Source organism: Tiliqua scincoides, chromosome 10, assembly GCF_035046505.1.
Source record: "Tiliqua scincoides isolate rTilSci1 chromosome 10, rTilSci1.hap2, whole genome shotgun sequence".
Lineage (NCBI taxonomy): Eukaryota > Metazoa > Chordata > Lepidosauria > Squamata > Scincidae > Tiliqua > Tiliqua scincoides.
In genome coordinates, this window is record NC_089830.1 from 22,915,388 (window position 1) to 22,934,530 (window position 19,143).

Genomic DNA, 19,143 nt, shown 5'->3' on the forward strand with positions numbered 1-19,143 from the left:
CACCTCCAATTTTTGCTGAAAAACCAGAACTGCCTTTCGGAGGCCTCTAAGGTGTCATGGGATGTGTGTTAAAATTTGGGGGGTTGTTATGGGGGTATGGTGTATGGGGGTTGTTAATTTTTGTGCCCCCACATGCCTTAGCTATGCCATTGCAACAGAGAGCAAGGATGGTGACAGATGCATCATTGAAGAGGAAGTCCAGGCAGAGCAGAGATGAAATAATTTGCCCCTTAAATTATACCAGAACCAACAACCACACTTTGGAACCATCAGTGGAAATGCACTCTTACTTTTAAAACTTTCCTCCGCTCTTTGCCCAAAGCGGGGATCAAATCCGGAGACCGTGGCGCAGATCTCATTAATAGCGTTGGCAGGTAGGGAGAGGCGGCTTCCAGTGCACAGATTAAGGATTAGAATTTAATGACTTAACCAGATTAAACCGATGAAGAGATTAACGGGGTTAGGAGGATCATTTTAAACACATTTGTGCGTAAGATTTAACAGAGATTGGGGCGGGGAGGATGGGATCAGTGGGAGGGGAAGCAATGGATACAGTGTGATTGCTGAGCAGATGAAACTAATAGTTCCCTAGCTTTGGCTTCTTCATTCCCCCTCGCCCATACAGTGTTATACTCTTCTTCAAGTTGTTAATTGCTTGGTTTATTTGCCATGTGCCAGGAGAACTCAGATCTACCTGGAAGTTCCTCCCTCTGTCTTAAAATCCTGCTCTCAGGGTTGGCCCGTTCATGAGGCCAGGTGGAAGGGCTGCCTCAGGGATAGATAGGTGGGAGGGAGCAGACTGGTGGAAGTCACACACCACTGCCAGCCTCCACGCCATGTGCTGCAATTGCCTGGCCTCACTGCCCTCACCCCTGTTGTGGCTGCCACCTCCATTTGAAAAAAAGGCAGAGGGAGACAGAAACAGAAGTGTGTGGAGAGCAGAAGGAGAGTGGTGGGAGCCTAGAGTGTCTCCCAGAGGATGCCCTAGACCAGGGGTGCCCAAACCCCGGCCCTGGGGCCACATGCGGCCCTCAAGGCCTCTCAATGCGGCCCTTAGGGAACCCCAGTCTCCAATGAGCCTCTGGCCCTCCAGAGATTTTTTGGAGCCCATACTGGCCCGACACAACTGCTCTCAGCATGAGGGCAACTGTTTGACCTCTCGTGTGAGCTGTGGCAAGAGCGCTCCCTACACAGTTTGCTATTTCACATCTGTGATGCAGCAGTGGCAGCAAAGGAAAGGCTGGCCTTGCTTTGTGCAAGGCCTTTTATAGGCCTTGAGCTATTGCAGGACCTTCATTCATTCATATAAGTTCATCTTTAATATATTCATTTATGTAAACTTATGTAAATTTATGCAAATTTTAAATGTGAATTAATTCTTTTTTTCCACGGCCCCCGACACAGTGTCAGAGAGATGATGTGGCCCTCCTGCCAAAAACTTTGGACACCCCTGCCCTAGACCAGTGTTTCTCAAACTGTGGGACCCACTAGGTGGGTCACAAGCCAATTTCAGGTGGGTCCCCATTCATTTCAATACTTTATTTTTAATAGGTTGGACTTGATGCTCCCATGGTATGTGACTGCATTTGGGGAAATGTTACAGATCTGTTCTTTTAAAATGCAATTGTGTACATGACTGCAAATGGGACTTACTCCCGGGTAAGTGTGGGTAGGATTGCAGCCTAGGATTGCTAAAAAAATTTTTCTGCTTGATGATGTCACTTCCGCTCATGACATCACTGTCTGTTGGGTCCCGACAGATTTTTATTCTAAAAAGTGGGTCCCGGTGTGAAGAGTGTGAGAACCACTGCTCTAGACCACTGCCACTCTCCTCCTGCTCCCTCCTCCATATGCTTCCCCTTCTGCTCCCCATGCCTTTTTCAAGTGGCAGTAGGAACAGAAAAGGGAGGCGATAGAAGCATCATGCAAGGGCAGGAGGAGGATGAAGAGGACGCAGCAGCAGCAGAACCAGAGAAGATGAAGGGCTGATGCACTTGCAGGGAAGGGGAGGGAAGAATGTGCGTGCAGGGTCAATGATGGCAATGATATGCTCTCTCAGGTATGCGGGGAAGGATTTGGGACAGTCCTGTTTGCGCCTTGATTTCAGAGGTGTATGACCTCCCAGAGATGATTTCGCAATGACAGATATATACTTCGTGCATGCACCGAGGTGCTCTTTCCTTGAATTAGCTTGTCAGGTTCCTTCCAGGATTGATCCTTGCACATGCCAGATCTCATCTGATCTTGGAAGCTAAGCAGGGTCAGGCCTGGTTAGTACTTGGATGGGAGACCACCTGGGAATCCTGGGTGCTGTAGGCTTATACCATAGCCTTTCGAGACTGAAGGTTGCCAGCCATCTCCCTATACTGAACACTATCTCCTGATCTCGTCTGATCTTAGAAGCTAAGCAGGGTCAGGCCTGGTTAGTACTTGGATGGGAGACCACCTGGGAATCCTGGGTGCTGTGGGCTTATACCATAGCCTTTCGAGACTGAAGGCTGCCAACCATATGATCCTTAGTCCCTGAAGCTTGAGTTAAAGGAAATAAAAGGGTAACTAACCATCCAACACCACTCTCAGTGGGCTTGAACACACTTCATTCTGTGTTGATTTGGTGGCTCTAGAGCAGCTATTTTCAACGTTTTTCATCTCTTGGCACACTGACCTCTGTGGTCTTCTCTGTGGTCTTCACCTCATGTGATCACGTCAAGGTTTCAGGAGACCCTTCCGGGTTCTGAGGCTCCCTTTCTAGGGCAGATGTCTGCAGTAATGAATTGCCTTTCCGTCTTCCTCCACTAGCTCTGTTGACAATGGAAGAGGCACAATCGGTTACTACAGACTATTGTCCTAGAAACAGAACTGAAGAACCCAGAAGAATTTTTCAGCCATTTTCAGCCCCTGTGTTCCAAAGTCCTGTGCCACTCCAGCAGACTTTTGCTGGCACACCAATGTGCCATGGCGCACTGGTTGAAAACTGCTGCTCTAGGCTGTCCAAGAGATTTAACTGGAACTGCTCTGACACCGTACATAGGAACGTGAATGGCAAGCAAAATGAGATGCAAGACTTCCACGATTAAAAAAAGATATGATTTTCAAAAAGCAGCCATGGTGGCAGGATTTGGACTGGGAGGAAAGTGCATAAGAAAGGGAAGTTTTAACCTTTTCCCCCTGCACCAATTTCCCAGCTTCAATCCCCCTTGCCTGCTATTAGCCTTGGAGAGAAAAAAATTTTTTTACATGCACATTTGCCCTTAAGTACCATCCACTGTAGCTGATAAGCACTTTGGGGAGGGGGGCAATTTGGATTGGAGCCACGATGCAGGGAGAAAGGGTTAGGCCCCCTCTCCCCTTGCATTATGGCCCCATGGCCCCAAATATAAGGCCTACAGCTGCACCTGCAAGCTAAATGAGACATTTGAGCTTAGACAACCTTAAGTCCCATTGATTCCAACTGTGCTTAGTCAGGATTCGCTTTGTTTGGAAACAAACCCAGGTGAACGGGCTGCAAAATGCTAAAGAGTGTGAAGTGTAAATAAGTCAAAAATAATGCACACCGGAGCAAAAAAAAAATGCAGCCTTCCCATATACATTGATAAGGGTCTGCGCTGCCAGTTGGGTTGCCGGATTGACCTGGAGCCTCCCGGGATCAGTATTGATCTCCAGGTGCCTGCTGAAGGAAATCCTGGAGATTTAAACAATGACATTATGTCACATGGGGGGGGGGGGAAGAGAAGGCACACCAGAAATACCTGGAGGCAGAGATGGCAGGCATAGACTAGGTGATTAAGCCATTTCTGCCCAACGTTGCACATATGCAACAGGGCCCAAATGTGTACACCTGTGGGCTGGACAAAAATGGGTTTAACCAGGAAAGAGACCTGGGGGTTATCAGAAACAGCTCAATGAAAACGGTGGCTCAAGGCATGGCGGCTGTGAAGAAAGCAAACTCCATGCTAGGGATCATTTGGAAAGGGGCTGCAAATAAAACAATGAATGTGATCATGTCCTTCTCCCAGTGGTTTCCAAACTGTGGGTCCAGGTTGTGACTCAGTTGCTGGTGGTTTGCAAAACTGGAAGGGCAGATTATGTGCATCAAGGGTTACACAAGCTGCTACTTGGAGGGGGGGCCACTGCCAGTGGCAGACCTCCCAGCCTTGCACCCCAGGACAAAGGTCTGTGATGGCGCCCCCCACGGACTGTTGCCACCCACTGTGTGAAAATTTGCCCTCCTCCCACTCACTTGAGGCTCACGGAGCCTCGAGCGACCCATGCCTGCATTGGGGAAACTCCCTGAAGGTTTTCCAAGGCTATAAACTTCCGACCCTGTTGAGAACCTCAGAGAGGCTTCCACGGGGTCCTAGAGGCTCACGTCCGGGACATTTGCTCCATCGGACATAATGGAAGGTCTGCAACTGGGCACTGCTGCCCAATCACCTCTAGGGCAGGGGTGTCAAGCTCATTTCATATAGTGGGCCAAATAACACATGGCACCTGCTGAGGACCGGAAGTTACATCATTAAGTGATTATGATGATGGCCAGAAAGAAGCACTTTATTCTCGCATAGAAACTCATTCGCTGCAAATGACCAAAGGGAAAAAGGGCAGGGCTTGTTCATAATTTCAAGATATCAGAGAGCCCAATTATCACACTGGGAGAGCCCAATTATAACATGGCCTGGAGAAATGGCTTCCGGGGCCACACCCAGTCTGAGGGCCTTATGTTTGACACCCTTGCTTTAGGGTTTCTAAAAGGTTTGAGAACCACTGCCTTATACAACTCTGTGGTTCCAGGAGCATTCGGAGTACAGGGTTCAGTTCCAGTTGTTTCACCTCGAGAGAAAGTTGCCATTGAGCTGGAAAAGGTGCAAAGGATGCCTGCCAAAAATCAGAGGGTTGGGGCACCTTCCTTCTGAGGAAAGGCTATAACATTTGGAGCATTCAAGTTTGAAGGGGGGGATGTGATTGAAATGGCATGATACATGGCATGGAGAGAGAGAAGGCTCTCTCTATTTCACAGAGCTGGAGCCAGGGGTCGTCCAATGGAACCAATTGATGGGAGATCTAGGATGGACAAAAGGATGGGATCTCTTCACACAGGGCATGATTAGTCTTTGGAATTCATGGCTAGAAGATGTGGTGATGGCACTAGCTTTGAAGTCACCAAGCGAGAAGCTGCTCAGCCCCAAAATGAATCAGGTGCTCTCAAGCGTCCAGCCCCAACGTCAAAAGGCCCCATGGCAAGGAGAGTGTTCAAATTTTAAGGAGTCCGATTCTCCCCTCTCATGTCTTCCACCAGGTTTCGAGATTCAGCCTTCTCCTCTCTCCCTGTAAACTTCCTTTATCAAGTCTGAAAAGATATCTGCACCACCTTGGCAAGACCAGACATGCACAGACCTGATTGCTTCAGCTTGCTCACTCAGTGATCCTTGATTCTGCCCATCAGCTTTGAACAGGGCAGTTCCATGTCCCAGAATGCCAATGCAAGGGAGGGCACCTTGTTATCTGGTCTCTTGCAGGTCTCTTGTTATCTGGTGTGCTCCGTGGGGCATTTGGTGGGCCGCTGTGAGATACAGGAAGCTGGGCTAGATGGGCCTGTGGCCTGATCCAGTGGGGCTGTTCTTATGTTCTTAACTACAATTCCCAGGAGGCCTTGCAGGTCTCTTGTTATCTGGTGTGCTCCCTGGGGCATTTGGTGGGCCGCTGTGAGATACAGGAAGCTGGACTAGATGGGCCTATGGCCTGATCCAGTGGGGCTGTTCTTATGTTCTTAAACTACAATTCCCAGGAGGCCTTGCAGGTCTCTTGTTATCTGGTGTGCTCCCTGGGGCATTTGGTGGCCGCTGTGAGATACAGGACGCTGGACTAGACGGCCTATGGCCTGATCCAGTGGGGCTGTTCTTATGTTCTTAAACTACAATTCCCAGGAGGCCTTGCAGGTCTCTTGTTATCTGGTGTGCTCCCTGGGGCATTTGGTGGCCGCTGTGAGATACAGGACGCTGGACTAGACGGGCCTATGGCCTGATCCAGTGGGGCTGTTCTTATGTTCTTAAACTACAATTCCCAGGAGGCCTTGCAGGTCTCTTGTTATCTGGTGTGCTCCCTGGGGCATTTGGTGGCCGCTGTGAGATACAGGACGCTGGACTAGACGGGCCTATGGCCTGATCCAGTGGGGCTGTTCTTCTGACATTCCGACATGGGCTTGGGTGATTTTAGAAGGGGATTTGGCAATCTCATGGAGGATAAGTCTATCAGTGGCTACAAATCAGGATAGCTATATGTTTCCCCTGGGTACCCCTGGTTACTGTGGTAGTGTGCCTTGGAATACTGGCTGCAGGGGAGCAACAGAGGGCAGGAAGTCTATCTTACTACCTTGCAATGTAGGCTTCCGAGAGGTACCTGGTGGACCACCATGGACTTGGACTGGATCAGTGTTTTTCAAACTGTGGGTTGGGACCCACTAGGTGGGCCGAGAGCCAATTTCATGTGGGTTCCCATTCATTTAATATTTTATTTTTCATACATTAGACTTGATGCTACCATGGTATGTGACTGGTTGGCAACCTTCAGTCTCGAAAGACTGTGGTATAAGCCTACAGCACCCAGTATTCCCAAGCGGTCTCCCATCCAAGTACTAACCAGGCCTGACCCTGCTTAGCTTCCGAGATCATGGTAGAAGCCTACAGCACCCAGTATTCCCAGGCGGTCTCCCATCCAAGTACTAACCAGGCCTGACCCTGCTTAGCTTCCGAGATCATGGTGGAAGCCTACAGCATCCGGTATTCCCAGGCGGTCTCCCATCCAAGTACTAACCAGGCCTGACCCTGCTTAGCTTCCAACGTCATGGTATAAGCCTACAGCACCCGGTATTCCCAGGCGGTTTCCCATCCAAGTACTAACCAGGCCTGACCCTGCTTAGCTTCGAAGATCAGACGAGATCAGGCATGTGCAGGGCATGTGACTGCATTTGGGGAAATGTTACAGACCTGTACTTTGAACAAGCTACTATGTATATTCTTTTAACAATGATATTAAATGGGACTTACTCCTGGGTAAGTGTGGGTAGGATTGCAGCCTAGGATTGTTAAAAGTGTTCCTGCTTGATGATATCACTTCCAGTCATGACATCTTCTCATTTCAAAAAGTGGGTCCAAGTGCTAAATGTGCAAGAACCACTGGACTAGATGACCTTATGGATCCCTTCCATTATTCTATGAAAAGCAGATGGAGGGTTGTTGGGTCTGTGGCCCGATCTAGCAATTCCTAAGCACCCTTGGATGCTGCAAGTCCCCCCCTTCCTCCCTCCCCACTTTGGCATGGCCCCAAGGAACCTCTGTGGCTTTCATACATCTTCCCCACCTGCATAAGACCTTGTACTGCTTGTTCCCTCTGGTGTGTGTCTGGCAGCCATAGGAAATCAATTGGCCAGTTTACTGTCTGGTCGATTCCCAGGTGGTTTCTAGGTTACTTGGGCCGCATTGATGCAGCCGGCACAGAGCTCAGATCAATGAAAACCAGCGGTCTTGGCGTTACCTGTGCCCTTGAGAGAACTGACTAGCCCAGGCTTGGAGAACTTCTGCACTGAACCATCATGGAGTGATGTGAAAGGAATTGGCAGCCCATTCACAAAGGTCATCCTCACGGTTAGCTGTACCCCATTTGTGGCCCATGGAAGCCCAAAGAAGGGCACCTGATCTCTAGCACTGCAACATCTTTGAGAGTTAAGACATCAGCAGATAGTCCCCATTTCATAGTGTGAGTAGAGCTGCTGTCCTATACACAATTTCATGGGAGTAAGCCCATTGAAATTAGGGAAACTGACTTCTGAGTCAACTTGCAAAGGACTGTGCTATAGCAGGGCACTCTAAGGCATGTCTACTCAGAAGTAAGCCCCATTGAGTTCAGTGGGACAATATACTCCTAGGTACATTTGTATAGGATTGTAGCTTAAGCCTAAATGTGTGTGTAAAACCATTATATGCAATTCCCCTGTTTTACCCTGGCTTTGTTTTGCCAAACTCTCAGCACAAACTTCACCTAGAGAACCTATGCCCACTTTAAGCTAATTAGCTCCCCCTGTGTTCCCCAACAATGGCCCTAATTCTGCACTGCAGAGCTGCCAGACCCCCCCACCAGGGTAGCTCACCTGTTCAATCTGCAGAGGTCCTCCTTCCTCCCCTGCCAGCAGCTTCTCCAGCAACCACTTGACCCCACAGCAGATCTTGGGAGTGGCAACTACACACCTATCTCCAGCAGTCTCTGTTCCAACAGTCCTCAGAAGTCCATTCACCCATCTGTCCATTAGTAAGTTAGTCCATCAGCCAGTTCCTCAGTTGGTCCATCCATAAAGTGCACCCTCCTCCTCCTCCTCCTCCTCCTCCAAGCTCACTCGCTCCCTCCCTTCTACACTCACCACACTCTCTCTTCTTCAGGTGCTGTTTTTATCCCTTAATGACCTGGTTGCCTTTAGTGGCTGCAGCTGTACAGCATACCCACTGCTAGTTAGAGCCCTGGGGTTAACCCTATGCTTGCCAGCCAGAGCAAGGGGCCAGTGTTGACACCACACCCAGAGGGATCATGTGCACTTCCATTACAGGCTTCTATTCCCCTTCCCTTCAACTGTTACCCATTGTGCCAATACTTTGACTGTAAGCCCCTCAGGGCAGGGACCCTGGCCCTACTGGACAGTAAGCTCCACTGAATGCAGTGGGGCTTACTTCTGAGAAAATATGCATAGGATTTGAGCTGCAACATTACCAACTGAATGTAGCAAGTCCCCTTTGGAGCGATCCTGCCATCTCAGACGTCCTTCAACACCATGCCGAAAGCATGAGAGATGTTTTAGGGTTTCCTTCTGTCCAATTCTAAATCTAAATATTTGCATATATATAGCACAATCCTATGCATGTCTACTCAGAAGTAAGTCCTATTGAGTTCAGTTGGGCTTACTCCCAGGAAAGTACATATCAGATTGCAGTCCCATACTTTCTTCAATATCTCTCAAGATTTGGGAGAAATCTACATGTTCATTTCAATGAAACTGATCCACCAGTCAAAAAGGCACATGGTTCATCAACCAAAAACCACCTTGAAACTCCCAGTGGACATACATACCCTGATCATTCACAAATTAGGGTGACATGCATGTTCTGTTACGTTTTTCCCCAAACTATCTTAAACAGCACCTCCTGGGAACCGTACTTGAGATTCCAGATTAGCGCAGCAGTTCCTGGTGGGCCACACACAGACACTTGTGCGCACACTGGCTGTTTAACTGACACGGCACTTATTATCTCACAGTGTGCACTAGTTCCATATTGCATTTGGATCTTAACAAGCAACCTGCAGCCACAGATTTGGCTGGTTAGTTCAAATCGAAATGGGGGAATTTAGCCCATTCCTGCCACCTATTAAGCTTCAATTCTATCCGTGACTTTACAGCTCTGCAGCATCCAAAGCTCTCTTGTCTCTCTGCAGCACATGGATCTTCCTATCTCTTGGTCCTGAGTGAGTCCTTGTTGACTTGATTCACAACCCCTTCAACCCCTGACTGCTTCCCTCTGAGGGGTGAGAATGTAAACATTTTGTGACAGCATAGCAGCTCAGCCAATCACTTAAAGGGAGGGATTACTGGGAAAAACGCAAACATGATTGGATTTGGGATTTGAAAATTCCCATTCATAAGAACATAAGAACAGCCCCACTGGATCAGGCCATAGACCCATCTAGTCCAGCTTCCTGTATCTCACAGCGGCCCACGAAATGCCCCAGGGAGCACACCAGATCACGAGACCTTCATCCTGGTGTCATCCCTTGCATCTGGCATTCTGACGTAGCCATTTCTAAAATCAGGAGGTTGCACATACACATCATGGCTTGTAACCCGTAATGGATTTATCTTCCAGAAACTTGTCCAATCCCCTTTTAAAGGCATCAAGGCCAGATGCCATCACCACATCCTGCAGCAAGGAGTTCCACAGACTGACCACAAGCTGAGTAAAGAAGTATTTTCTTTTGTCTATTCTAACGCTCCCTACACTCAATTTTAGTGGATGTTCCCTGGTTCTGGTGTTATGTGAGAGTGTAAAGAGCATCTCTCTATCCACTTTATCCTTCCCATGCATAATTTTGTATGTCTCAATCATGTCCCCCCTCAGGCGTCTCTTCTAGGCTGAAGCGGCCCAAATGCCATAGCCTTTCTTCATAAGGAAGGTGCCCCAGCCCAGCAATCATCTTAGTTGCCCTCTTTTGCACCTTTTCTATTTCCACTATATCCTTTTTGAGATGCAGTGACTAGAACTGGACACAATACTCCAGGTGTGGCCTTACCATAGATTTGTACAACAGCATTATAATATTAGCCGTTTTGTTCTCAATACCTTTCCTAATGATCCCAAGCATAGAACTGACCTTCTGTACTGCCGGCGCACATTGGGTCGACACTTTCATCGACCTGTCCACCACCACCCCAAGATCTCTCTCCTGATCTGTCACAGACAGCTCAGAACCCATCAGCCTATATGTGAAGTTTTGATTTTTTGCCCCAATGTGCATGACTTTACACTTACTTACATTGAAACGCATCTGCCATTTTGCTGCCCATTCTGCCAGTCTGGAGAGATCCTTCTGGAGCTCCTCACAATCACGTTTGTGTGGAGAAAACAGACCATTCCCAAATTACAAATTCCCTTTAAGCAATTGATTGAGCTGCTGTTTTTGTTGGCAACCTTCAGTCTCGAAAGACTATGGTATCGCACTCTGAGCTGCCACAGAATGTTTACTTTCTCATTCCCGATATCTATGGGGGACACATTCCTGCTCTCCCCAATGCAGGGTGACCAGATGTAATGGAGGACAGAGTGCTTATGCCTTTAACCAATGTATAGAAGGGGGGATTTTGGCAGGTGCAGCTTTTTAAACTCTTCCATGTTGAGCTGCACCTGACAATGTTTATTTATTTATATACCTCCTTTCTCCCCAAAGGGACCCAATTCCCTCTTCTGTACAGTGGTTATAGGTACCCAGCCCAATCCGAAGTAGGTCTACTCAAAAGTAAGTCCCAATATATTCAATGGGGCTTGCTCCCAGGAAAGTGTGCATAAGGTTGTAGCCACAGGCACTCTGTCCTCCATTGTATCTGGTCACCCTGCCCTCATGGATACCTGTAAAAATTTCACCCATTATTCTGAAGACCTCCCCGCCAAAGACAGAAAGACAGAAAGAAAGATTTCTCTAAACAAAATCAGAATCTCGCCCAGACTTGCCTCCCTCCCTTTCCCCCACAGTAATCTACTGTGGTGCCAGAGTGGTTCAAGAGATGACTGACTATTTTGGTCATCCAATTGTATGCAACTTTGTGACATCCTTGTGTCCAGCCTTGTGACATCACCAGGCCCCACATCCTGAATCTCAGGTTTGGCGGGGCTGCCAACCTGGCGTTGCTGGCCATTTGGGTAGGCTGGACCCAACAGTGGCTGATGGTATAATGAAACCTGGTTCTTCAACTCGTAGGCCATTGGTGAGCAAAAAACAAAAACAAAAACCTGCACTTGTCAAAGATGATGCATCTCTGCTGTGGTCTATTTCTCTGTCTCTCAAACCACAGGCGCTGATATTCTCATTGATTTTCATGCTTCCCTCCCACTTGCCAGCCCACAGGCGGCAGGAGGAATCCTTCATGCAGCCTCGTCAGCGGGAGAATGTCTCCCACTCAGAGCGGAGACTTGTAAAGTGAAATACCGAACGTTGTTATCTTGGGGATGATAGTTGTACGCACAGCTCATCACCTCTGCTGCCCCCCCCCACTCCCTCCTACTGTTGCAAATCTGATTGCTGCTCTTCCGTGTGATGTACAGAGGTGGCACAAGTTCATGCCCCAGAGAGATCATGGGTGGAACAAGGATTGGAAAGGACACATGAAGATCAAACCAGAGCTTACTCGACATGAATCTAAGCGTGGAGGGTGTATCCCAGCGATTTTCAACCACTGTGCCATGGTACATTGGTTCGCCACAAGTGTGCCGCGGGAGTTTGGGGGAGCAACATGTATTAGTAGGTCCATTGGGGAATGTGAACCCCCCCCCCCCGGCAGTGCAGTGTGCCTTGTCAAAAAAATTGATGGTGTACCTTGACTATTTTAGCACCTCGTCAGTGTGCCCTGAGATGAAAAAATTGAAAATCATTGGTGTATCCTCTGGGTCAGGGGTGGTCCCTGAGTTCTATGGTTTAAGCTGTTGACCAGTGAAAGGTCAAGCATCTTCTATTTGTACCAGGCTCAGCCAATCCAGGGGCGACCTGCCAATCACAGGGCCCCATGTTCCAAACTTCTATTCCTTTCATTCTGAGCCTATGGAAGAACTCTGAGGACCCAAGCAAACGAGACATCTACTGGGCTAGGTCCCAATCTTAACCACAGAAGGTCTGGCTTCAAGTCCAAAAGTCCCCACTTGCATTCTTCTTAGGCACACCTGTGGGTTTTTTTCTGCAAGCAAGTCCAGGAAAGCCCCAGGGTTTGGTATTTGGTGATGGCCGCTTACTTAGACTTTAAAAAGGGGGACGACGACGGAGAGAAGAATTAGACAAATTTATGTCTATCAATTGTGATTGACCACTATCACTAAAGGGAATCTCTTTGTTCAGAGTGGGAAACAGCTGAGGCATTTAGAGCCTGCATTTTGCCTTCTGAAAACATCTGTAGAGACACTGTGGGAGACAGCATGATCCAGAAGGCTTCTGCCTTTGTTCTTCTATTGACAAGGTAAAGGTTTCTTTACCCACAGTGTCGTTAATCTGTGGAACTCCTTGCTGCAGGATGTGGTGATGGTGCCTGGCCTAGATGCCTTTACATGGGGATTGGACAGATTGATGGAGGAAAAAGTCCATCACAGGTTACAGGCTGTGATGAGTATATGCACCGTCCTGATTTTAGAAGTAGATTATCTCTGAATGCCAGGTGCAATATAGTGGCAACAAGATGCAGGTATCATGTTGTCTTGTGTGGTCCCCGAGGCATCTGGTAGGCCACTGAGATATAGAAGGCTAGACTAGATGGGCCTTTGGCCTGATCCAGCAGGGCTCTTCTTATGCTCTTATGACAACCCTGATCTCAGTAACGCCCAAAGTGAGCTTGTGAGATAGACCGTTGTTAATTCACATTGTGGGTGGAGATCACAGAATAGTGGTCACTCACCCTGGATGTCCAGAACTGAGCAGGAAACCAGTTTCTGATGTCCCAAGTCTTTCTTTAGTCCGCCACTTTATTTAATGACGCCAGTCTCTCTCCTGCACCATGACTTCTCCCGTGCCTGTTCGTCTCTCCCTTCCTCCGGCCACCGGCACCTGCTCCTTTGGCCCATCAATATCAATGCATGGATCTGATTGCAACATTACTTAAACCTTGGAGAAAAATAATTTCAAGGATAAATTATTAATTTGTATCGAACCTGCCGTAATTGTCCTATTAAGTCTAACAAAGCCATATGTTTGGTCGGGGGTATTTATTCAAGACCGTAATTCCCATCGACGTCCTCAATTCTAATTAACGGACGCTTAGCAAACAGGTTCCATAATTGATATACCCCCACCCAAATCGATCACCTTTGTAGAATCCTTCCCCTTCTCTTTCTCTCTCCCTCCCCCCCCCCCACTTCCATCTGTGTCTTTGCTGGCTGCTTGAAGGATACCGATTCATTTTCTTTTTGAATTAAAATTTCAAAATAGGCCTTCATTTTACAAAGCTGTGCTCAAAATGCAGCTTCCTCTGATGCAGGCCAACCAGATGCAAAGGAAGATGGGAGTCTTGTAGCTTGAGGATGAACCTTTTCTTCTCCCGAAAGCTGCAGAAATGCATCCTCTTTGCTTCCAGTGCCAGAGGCCTCCCCAAACATATAGCCCAATCCTAAGCAGTGTTGGCGCAGCAGCCCACCAGATGTTTCAGGAAGCATACAAGTCAACAAGACACCCATAGCATCTTGCCAGTCCCTTGCACCTGGCCTTAAGAGGTAGCCCACGTCTAAAGCCAGGAGGTCATGTATACCCATCGTGGCTTATAACCTACAATGGACTTTTCTTCCATCAATCTGTCCAATACCCTTTTAAAGGCATCTAAACCAGATGCCATCACCACATCCTGGAGCAAGGAGTTCCACAGATTAATTACTCGCTGTGTAAAAAAAAAAACATTTTCTTTGGTGTATTCTAACTCTCCTGATACTCAATTTTAGTAGATGTCCCCTAGTTCTGGTGTTGTGCGAGAGGGAAAAGAACACCCCTCTAGCCACTCTATCCATTCCATGCATAATTTTGTATATCTTAATCATACCCCCGCCCCCAAGGAGTAGGAAAGAAAGTGTGAACATCTCTGACACAGCAGCATCTCTGACACTCCCTTCCTTCAGGTAAGTAACATGACAGAGAGTAACCCCAACCAGCAGTCATTGCAATCACCTCAAGAGGACCATTTGAGGACAACCAATAACAATTGGGGGGGGGGGGGGAGAACCAACCTGCAGTCCTTTGGCCCTTGCCTGCCTGCTCTTGGTAATAGCTGGTCAGTCTCCATATTTATGGGTGTGTGAGTGTTTTTATTGCTCGCAAGATGCTGGAGAAGGTCAGAGGTTTATGATGTGATGATGAAGAAGTTATTATGGGGTTTGCAGGCTAGTATTAGCAGGAAATTATCTGGAGTTAATAAATATGCAGCTATTAGATATACAAACTCCCATCACACCAGGCGTGACCCAGTTGCACAGGGCACCGATGTTGGGAATTGGAAGGAAAACCAAACCGTGGATGGAGGGAATGTCTATTTTGCAATGGATTTTTTTGAATTCATGCCTTTGACTACACAGGTTGGAAGCTGCCTCTGTTACTTCCCTCAAACTCCTCCTCGAAACCCACACTTTCCCAACATTGGTGGCAAAGTGAACATACAAACAGCCCTGCTGGATCAGGCCACAGGCCCATTTGATCCAGCTTCCTGTATTCCACAGTGGCCCATCAGATATCTCAGAGAGCACGCAAGACAACAGAGACCTGCATCCTGGTGCCACTCATTTGCACCTGTCATTCTGAGGTAGCCTATTTCTAAAACCAGGAGGTCGCATGTACCCATCATAGCCTGTAGCCTGTGATGGTCATTTCCTCCAGAAATCTGTCCAGACCCCTTTGAAAGTCATCCAGGCCAGATGCCATCACTACATCCTGTGGCAAGAAGTTCCACAGATTAATGACATGCTGTTCTAACTCTCCTGACACTCACTTTTAGTGGAGACTCCCTGGTTCTGGTGTTGTGTAAGAGGGATAAGAACATCCTTCTCTCCACTCTATCTATTCCATATGTAATTTTGTACGTCTCAATCATGTCCCCCAGGCAGCTTTTTTCTAGACTGAAGAGCCCCAAACATTGTAGCTTTTGGGAGGTGCCCCAGCCCAGTAATGATTTTGGTCACTTTCTTGCACCTTTTCTAGTTCCACCATATCCTTTTTGAGATGTGATGGCCTTACAGTTGATTTGAACAATGGCATAATAATATTGACCCTTGATCCTAAATTTTCCCGTCCAAACTCATACTTCACAACTTATGAAGGTACAGGAGGCCCAGTGTCCTTCCCACCCATCTTCCAGCCACCCCAAATTCAAAAAGCATGTCCCTCAGTCTTGCTCCTCCATCTGCGAAATGGGCACAGCATCACTGATTCAGCTTGGCGGGCTGCCGTGAAGATGAACAAGGTGTTCGCTGCTGTGGCTGCTTGCCTTGCACGCAGAAGGCGGCTGTGTAAAAATAAAATTTTTAAAAGGGCAGAAGAGAGCGCCACTTTGGGGACACAAGGGCAAGCTGAGATGATAGAGGAGAGACAGCCGTAACACGCGCTCACAGCTGTATTAACCTTAAAGTCAGAGATTGCGGGTGACCTCTGCCCTCCACACGCCACGGGTGGGGATTTTTGTTCCATGTCAAGGAGCAGCTGAATCTTTGTCTCTTTGAGGTCCAACCTAACCCCAAATATTTCTATTATATTCCTATTGGGGGGGGGGGTAGCAATATAGATAAAACCACTGACCAAAATTATGTTGTTATGGCAACACCTCAGGCCTAAACCTCTCCGCACAGCCTGGGAAATATTGTCCAATACATCATGCACCAGGAGACCTGACAAGAAGAAAATTGTCCTTAACCAGCGCCTGTCGGGGTGATTTATACGGTGTTAATTTCTCCGTGACAATAGGGCATTTAACTTCATTTGCGCCCAGGATCCCCCCAACCTTGTTCCCCTTGCTAAGGGGAGGGAGGGAGTCTACTTGATCTCTTTGGGGTGAGTCCCTTTGTCCCCCACTCTCCTGTCCCTCACCCCAATAAAAAGAGCATTTTTCCAATTGGATGGATCTAATGATGGGCAATTGAAGGCTTGCACTTAGCAGGCCCCATTAAGCCAAGACACAGTAGGATGACTCCATATCTCCAACCATTTTTTGCATCCATCCTTCGTTCCATTTCCTTTCTCCTGCTACGGTTGCCCCAAACACCTTTCTCTTCAGAGCAAGGTGATTGGCACAACCAGGTGCCATGTCCCCTTAGGACACTATCATCTCTCTCCTGACACAGTGCAGTTCCCCATTCCCTCAAGCTGGGAGAAGTTCCGGGGATGATGCTGTCTGGTTCCCGTTTTCTTAGGATGTGTTGATTTTGGATGTCTCTCCCACAACTAGAACCAAAGAAATGTCCTGGAAGGACATGTAGAATGCACAGGAGCATGCTTAGTTGGTGGAACTCATTGCCACAATATGTGGTTTTATTTATTTTTAAATACATATACAGGTGTGCGCCGCTTAACAATCCTTTGCTTAACAACGGACCACATATATGACAGTGGTCAAAGCACAACAAAGAGGCTCTTAATGAGGCAGTCAGGAATCCCATAACCTGCAGCAAAATGTCTGTTTACACAACAAAGATGTTCTTAATGCAAAGAAGAGGCAATCTATCTCCAGTAGCCTGTACAGTCAGACAGTTTCTAGCAGGGAGTGTCTGTTCACAGAACAAAGGCACTAGACTGGGCTAGATGTTCGCTTAACAACCTAATTGCATAACAACGGGATTGGATAACGTATCCCCATCATTAAGTGGCACGCACATGTACATAAAAATATGTTATATACATTAAATAAACATAGAAAAGAAAAAAAAGAGGAAATAAAACTACATGGAATATCTCTAAGAGTGAAGCAAGAGTGAAGCCAAAAAATTTCAGTTACTTATTGCATTTAAATTAATGATCTAAATTTCCACCCCTACAAAAGTGATATCTCCAACGGTCCCTCTTGTGACTTAGCTTGGATGGTTTTAAAAGGGAATTGGATGAATCCACAGATATCTATTTATGGCAACTAGTCACATGCCCGATTTTGTCTGATCTCGGAAGCTAAGCAGGGTCAGGCCTGGTTAGTACTTGGATGGGAGACCGCCTGTGAATACCGGGTGCTGTAGGCTTCTACCATAGTCTTTCGAGACTGAAGGTTGCCAACCATCTCCCTATACTGAACACTATCTCCCGATCTTGTCTGAACTCGGAAGCTAAGCAGGGTCAGGCCTGGTTAGTACTTGGATGGGAGACCGCCTGGGAATACCGGGTGCTGTAGGCTTATACCATGATCTCGGAAGCTCAGCAGAGTCAGGCCTGGTTCGTACTTGGATGGGAGACCGCCTGGGAATACCGGGTGCTGTAGGCTTATACCATGATCTGGGAAGCTAAGCAGGGTCAGGCCTGGTTAGTACTTGGATGGGAGACCGCCTGGGAATACCGGGTGCTGTAGGCTTCTACCATGATCTCAGAAGCTAAGCAGGGTCAGGCCTGGTTCGTACTTGGATGGGAGACTGCCTGGGAATACCGGGTGCTGTAGGCTTATACCATGATCTCGGAAGCTAAGCAGGGTCAGGCCTGGTTCGTACTTGGATGGGAGACCGCCTGGGAATACCGGGTGCTGTAGGCTTATACCATAGTCTTTTGAGACTGAAGCTTGCCAACCACCACGAGTCCCGATGGCTATGTGGTTCAGGGGCAATGGACTTCAGAATAACAACGGCAAGTGAGCAATGGTGGGTGCAAATGACTCTAATGGGCTTCCCCAAAGCAGCTAGGGGGCCATTGTTGTATGTAGGGCGACAAAAGATGTGGGCAGGTGCTGCCCTCAAAATGAACTTTTACGGACATTTTGAAGATCAAAGGTCACTGCGTGACACGGGTTAGGCAATTTCGGGAAAACAGAGGAGCTTGGAAAATAATGAATCAATCTGGACATGTTGTATGCCAGGGGTGGCCAAATTATGGCTTGCGAACCCCATGCGGCTCTTTGACATATAATGCGCAACTCGTGGAAAGATGTTGGCAGGGTCCTTTTTTTGCATCACAATCAATATAAAAGATAAACACAAAAAAATTCCCACTTTACCAGGTAGAAATCCACTGGATTCAAACGTAAAGTTTAATGTTCAAGGTGAGTAAATCTATTTAAGAGTTTAAACGCTTCTTAAGTATTGCAGCCCTCAAACATTCTAAGTTTATGGTATGTGGCTGTTACATGAAGTAAGTTTGGCTATATACCTGCTATATACCTAAAGGAAGGTATGGGCGTCCAATTTATTTGGGAGGAAAGGCAGAATTTTTTAAAAAATGTTCTTAAATAAATAAATAAATAAGGAGCTGGGCTACAAAATTTAAGAAGTAGTAGAACTCTGCCTTTGATGTGTGATTCTCTAAAGCAGGGGTGTGCAAACATTTTGGCAGGAGGGCCACATCATCTCTCTGACATTGTGTAGGGAGTCGGAGAAAAAAAGAATTAATTTACATTTCAAATTTGAATAAATTGACATTAATGAATACATTAGGGATGGGACTTATATGAATGAACGAATTTTACTGAGTTCATTTATAATACACATGAGAACTATAAAACAGGTATATAGAACCACAGGAGAATGATGAACGGTTTGTCACACACTTCTTACACAGTGAAAACATACAGACCAAGCCAGACACACATGGAGCGTAAGTTGCTAAGAGGCAATGGGGGGGGGGGGTTAAAATAATGCCCAGGAAAAAGCAGACAACACATGGAGACTATGAAAGGCCTTGCTTGAACCCGCAGCT

At 47.3% G+C, this 19,143-nt stretch overlaps 2 pseudogenes; one reads left to right on the forward strand and one right to left on the reverse strand.

The window, feature by feature from the left end:
• Positions 1 to 6,848: 6,848 nt before the first annotated feature.
• LOC136662028 (5S ribosomal RNA) lies at positions 6,849 to 6,966 on the reverse strand (annotated as a pseudogene).
• A 10,549-nt stretch (positions 6,967 to 17,515) lies between these two features.
• On the forward strand, positions 17,516 to 17,638 carry LOC136661876 (5S ribosomal RNA; annotated as a pseudogene).
• The last annotated feature ends 1,505 nt before the right edge of the window (positions 17,639 to 19,143 follow it).